The 5679-nt window shown below is 38.0% G+C and overlaps 1 long non-coding RNA gene across 1 annotated transcript; it reads right to left on the bottom strand.

Moving 5' to 3' along the window:
- Positions 1-124: 124 nt before the first annotated feature.
- LOC122657115 lies at positions 125-4201 on the bottom strand. Its single transcript, XR_006332214.1, has 2 exons — positions 3983-4201; positions 125-405 (listed from the first exon to the last, which is right to left on the bottom strand). It is a non-coding gene; the product is annotated as an uncharacterized LOC122657115 (long non-coding RNA).
- Positions 4202-5679: the final 1478 nt, after the last annotated feature.

The raw sequence follows: 5679 nt of genomic DNA, 5'->3' as shown, positions 1-5679 counted from the left end.
CTCAATTTTACAAAATGATTACCAAATGTGGAATACTTGTGACACAGCTGCGACAAGGAATAACATTGGTGTCCAGGTGTCAAAATCCGGAAGGCCTAGTATCACACCATGTCAACAGAGAGCAGGCTAGCCGGTGCGCTGGACAAATCAGAAGGTACAACCACAGCAGATGAAGAAGAAGCAGAGCATTGCAGCCAAGGCAAAGGACTCGAACACTGTGATCAAAGTCCACATGACATTATCCACAACAGAGAAGTCAAGATCAGGCCACTGGAAACTGTGTGGAGCCCACCTTGGTGTCAAGTATGAGAAGTCGAATTCCGGCCATCGGGAGATCAGTGAAGATAAAGAGAAGTCAAAATCCAGCCATCTGAAAGCCAATGAAGACCACCTAAATCCTGCCATCTGGAAGCACAGGAAATTTGGTTTTGGGATGGGGGGTTAGAGTGAGTGCAGAGTTGGTTTGTGGTTGTGGTGATCTCAACGTAGCAATGTACACATGAAATTTTTTGAGAAACACAAAAAAATGGCACAATTCAAGGACAGAATGAGTCCATATTATACACTGCCCATTTTATTTGTGAACGTATCCAATATTATTCCATTTCTGCCATATTTTTCATTTTTAGGTTATATATGTAATTAGAAAACTTTCTTATATTTGCAATAGATATAAATAATATCTTTGGAAAATTTTTTCCTGAACATACAGGCCAGAACACAATCTTGCATAGCTGGAATAACTGCCACATGACAATGGCTGTTGGTCAACCAAGCCACGAGATAGATGCTGAATTCCCCGAATAGACCAGGTGCCAAAATCTATGGCTCATCATATTATTTACCACGTTAACTTTTTAAAACAACTTTCAAGACATTATTGACACGTGGAGAAGTTAGATTGGTTTTGAATCTAAGCCACTACTAGATGACGATGTGGACAACAATCCCCACTGAACTTGCGACACAAACTGCCACATAGCAGTTTCGCCAGATTGGGTTCCAGAGTTGCATATGCCAGAAAATAAAGGCGAGTTGGAATGCTTTCTTTCCTTGCATTGCTGGTTCAATTTTTTAGAACTATGTTAGAAGTTCTGTGATGATAGGATGCAAACACCAATACTATAGTCAAGGATACAAACATGAAACACCAATAACATAGTCAAGTCGTTAATATATTGGAAAGCAAAATAACAGATGAATTATTCTAGTACTGAGCAGACATAACCACTGGCAACAAAGGCAACAGGTTTGAGTTGATCAATTATCATACGCATGTGAAAAGAATGTGGATGAGTCTCTTCAAGATATTTTATAGTTTCGAGTATCAAAGTATTCAATCTTGTCTAGGGTTAATAGAGGTTTTCGAGTACCTGAGTCTTGGAGCATTCACTCTCTTGATGACCTTCAGGATGTATTCATTCCAAGAGAGGCCCACAAAAAAATTTACCAGCAGAGGTAAGGTAAATTTTGTTCTAAGTCCTTATTATTGCCTTTCAGGAATTTGTCTAAACTTCAACCCAAGGATCCCAACAATACCGGAGTCCCAGATCTATAATCCATATAAAGCTTTCTGGAAGCCTCACACTGTTTCTAAATGCAAAGCATCGGGGAAGTAGATATCCAACATAAAAGGTTATCACCTCTAACGTGTACTGAAAGAGGCAGGTGGGTTGGTTCCTCTCTCCTTATATTTGTTTCACGTGTAAATTAGAAGGCTGTCTCATGTCCACGGTAAATAGCTACTCTCTCTTGCCAGAAAGTTTTGGTCCACGTTCTGGTAGTGTCTGAGATGCAGTAGGTTCCCCTAATGATATAAGGGATCACTGATGGAATTCTATGAACTCCACTTTACGTCCCCTTCAGCTCTAAGGGAAGTTCTTACGGGAGGCACACTTCTTGCTATTTTTGTAGTGCTTGTGGGAAGCGAGGAAATGGAACTTTACAGGATTCATTTTCTCCCAGGATCTCATTCAAAAGGTTCTCAGTTCATCAAACTGGGCTGCAGCCAATCCATATTTCAGAGAGGTTTCACATACCTATTCTACGAAAGAAGGGATTTGTCTTTAGCGAAATTCTCACTCCAATAGTCCAATTGGGGTCTACATATTCCAATGATTTGGTGGCTGACTTTGATAGAGAAGCTATTATCAGACAAATAATTTGCTTTTAGCACATCCCTCTATGACTTTCTTTTAACCATAGTTGTCACGGCATCACGGTGATCCAAATCGGTGGAGGGGTGTCACGTCGATATATCGACATGTCGCCCGCCATGGCAACCATGTTTTATTTTTTATTTTCTCTATTTTTAATGTGTTAATAGATGTATACTCAAGCCATGTTTTATTTTTTCTCTATTGTTTCTCAAGTTTTAAGAAGAAAATTCAGAAATCGAAGAAGAAATCGAAGAGGGAAAGAAGACAGGAAGAAGAAATCAAAGAAGAAATCGAAGAGGGAAAGAAGAAATCGAAAGAAATTGAAGAGGGAAAGAAGAAATCGAAGAGGGAAGAAGAAATCGAAGACAGGAAGAAGAAATCGAAGAGGGAAAGAAAGACAGGAAGAAGAAATCAAAGAGGGACGCCATGGTGTAGGTCGCCATGCAACCCTCTCCAACGCCAGGACACCATTACAACTATGCTTTTAACTGCGCATTCATTACCTCCCCTACCACCCCCCCCCCCCAAAAAAACAATTCCCAAATCTATGCTTGTATTCTTTCACTCTTGGGTGGCTCTCTCAGGCATCCACAATCATGGGCAAAGTTTAGGCCCATTACTAAATCATTCATGCCTTGGGTGGGGACTTATTAGAAGATCTTATTTTATTATTTGCTTGTGTTTTATCACTACATGTTTAGTAGCATGTTGTTACTGTAATGTTACTAGATATTAGTTTCTATTTTATGTCAGATTGCAAAATATTGTAATTAAGTAGGACTCTTTATAAAGTCCACCTACTTCTTAGTTTCTAATTTGAGTTCTACAAGATGGATCTTATACTAGGATTAGTTTCCATTCTATTTACTATTTTGTAGAGAGATATTGCTCTCCACACAAAAGAGGGGCTGCCTACACACACCCCACGATTTTTTAAGTAAAGAAAAATTTGTCTTTGTTGTTGTTCTTCTATTCTGGCATGCGATATCAAGCAAGTACCCGAAGTCTATTTCAGTTTATCCTCTACTGTTCTGGAAGATTATTTGAAAACATTTATTTCTGTTCATCACTCCATACCAGATCTGAGATTCACTGCTGGTTCATTGCAGTTAGGAGAGACCTATGGTTCCCCTGTCTTAATATCTTTTTGCTGCAACCATATACATGTAATATCTCCACATCCAATCATTGAATGTTTGAGAAATTCTGGGGTTCATACCTACTAACCATACTCATCCATTGACAAGAACTTGGTCTGGATCACCGGATCAGATCTACAGATTGGTAGATTATGGTAGTTACTAAATCAGAGATCCCAGTTGCTATTTTCTATGCCTCTAATGATTATTCAATCTGTCTAATGGATTACCTTGGGTTTGATTATTGAGTGGGTGATCTTTTGTTAATTTGATAGTGAGTTGCTGTGTTTATGTGAAGTTACAGCTAAGTTACTAATACTGAAATCTAGTTGCTATTTTGGTGATCCTACAACTTCTGCACACCTTACCGTTGGATTGGGATCAAATTTTGGGGTATTGGGAGAACTATTAATACTTTTAATTTGGGGCTGATCACACTTGTTGCTTGGGAGATATCACCAGTTTAATTTTCTGGTTGTGCACTTCCATGGTCCTGCTGTGGATAGGATTCTGAAATCTATGATGATATTAGATTGAACCCGTTACACTCTCTTTGTGAGTGTGGGTGTGGATTCTCAAGTAATTTAGTTGAATCCATAGGATTGAACGTTAAGAAAAAAAAAGGAAGGAAGGGAGGGAGGGAGGGAGGGAGGGAGGGGGGAGGGGGGGGGGGGAACCACCAACCTTGGTCCTCAGCACAATATTTAGAATATTCCTCTATGGAGCTGCTTCTTGCTATTCAGCGGCAGATGCTTTATTTCCACCTCTATGATCTTCAATATTCTGACTGAAGTTGTCTGTTTGCTAGTGGAGCACCATCTGCCACAAAACAGGGGAAAATAGAATTGTTATGTCGTGTCATTATTTTTATTTTTCCCAATTTATTTCCCATATCCATTTAGAGACAAAACCACATGCGTAAAAAGCCAAACCAAAAGGCAGAGTACTTTATATGGAACAAAGATTAAAATCATACTTTTTCCTATGAATAGCGAATTAGTAATCAGCACAAAAAGAATATAGACATAAAGCCCTCATATAAGAGCATCCTCAACAAAAATCATCATGAGAACAAAAGGAAAAGCAACATAGGAAGCTGTAATGGTAGTCAACATTACATTCACAACAAGCAAGAGATGACCTTTATCCAAAACTAAAAAATTGCATTAAGCATCTCATTTCAGGGCCTTGTGGGTGAAAGCATGAAAAGTCTCTGTAAATTAGGCTTCTATCTAATTTTACCATTTCATTAAAGGAAAAACATTTATTTCACTGTTTGTTGTTTTGTTACAACATGTACAACCCCCCCCCCCCCACACACACAAAAGAAAATGCTCTCGACATGATTGATCCCTACCTTTTAATAGTCATTAGAGGGAGAGCAAGAAACAAGGGACATTTGAGGCTTCTTCATGGGACTGCAATAGCCAGATTATATGAAAGGATTTGAGGGAGAATCAAGTATACCAAACCCATTCATTGGAAATAAGTAATGCATGTCAAGGCAAATTCATGTCAGCCTTGCAGTGGCTTACATAATACTCAAAAGATCAAAATCATAACAGTTCAAAGTTATAACAGTCCCAAAAACCATCAGCACTCCAGGAAATATTTGATACTATATTTTACGCCATCAAAGAAAGAAAAAAAGTAATAAAGCTTACACACAAGAGAATAAACATATCTAAGCAACACCATTGATTGGGCTAATAGCTAAGTGGCTACTCATACTACTGAAATCCCCAAAAATGTAATAAATATCCTCCAAAAAAGAGAATTAACAACTAGTGTTCTGAGGTCATAAGAATGAGGAAAGATATACTTTAATCATTCACGTGCTCTTCAACACCACTAGAGCAAAGAGAAAGAGGTGAGGTAAGTTTAATTTGCAGAAACTAGATGTATTATTTAGGTCTCAGAAAGCAACACACTTGAGAGGATGCTCAAGAAATTTACCCAGGTAACTAATAGGATAGATCCTGAAAACCCATAAAACAATCTTGTAGCGCCATATGTTATAGGTAGAGGTAATTTAGAGTTGAGACAGGTCTTAATTACTGAAAGTTACTTCAAAGTCTCACCAAAAGAAAAGGTTAATTTGAAGACTTACCATTCAGTTTAGAATTTTTTTTATTTTTAATTTGTATAACCTTTCTGGATAACCCCAACCAATTTGAGGGAATTTGACAAGAAGGTTTAAAATATTGGTATCAGGTATCGTATCAGAAGGGTGATTTTAAGAGACGTATTGTATCGTATCAGAGAGACGCAAGAAACACTAGATACGCTAAATACAGACAGAAATGGTCAAGAAACATATGAAAATGCTTAAGATATATGCAAAATACAGTTTTGAAGCATAGAACACTATACATAAGTAA

The sequence above is a fragment of the Telopea speciosissima genome, chromosome 3 (assembly GCF_018873765.1).
Source record: "Telopea speciosissima isolate NSW1024214 ecotype Mountain lineage chromosome 3, Tspe_v1, whole genome shotgun sequence".
NCBI classification, from domain to species: domain Eukaryota; kingdom Viridiplantae; phylum Streptophyta; class Magnoliopsida; order Proteales; family Proteaceae; genus Telopea; species Telopea speciosissima.
Note: the sequence above shows the minus strand (reverse complement) of the source record. Positions and strands in the feature narration are given on the sequence as shown.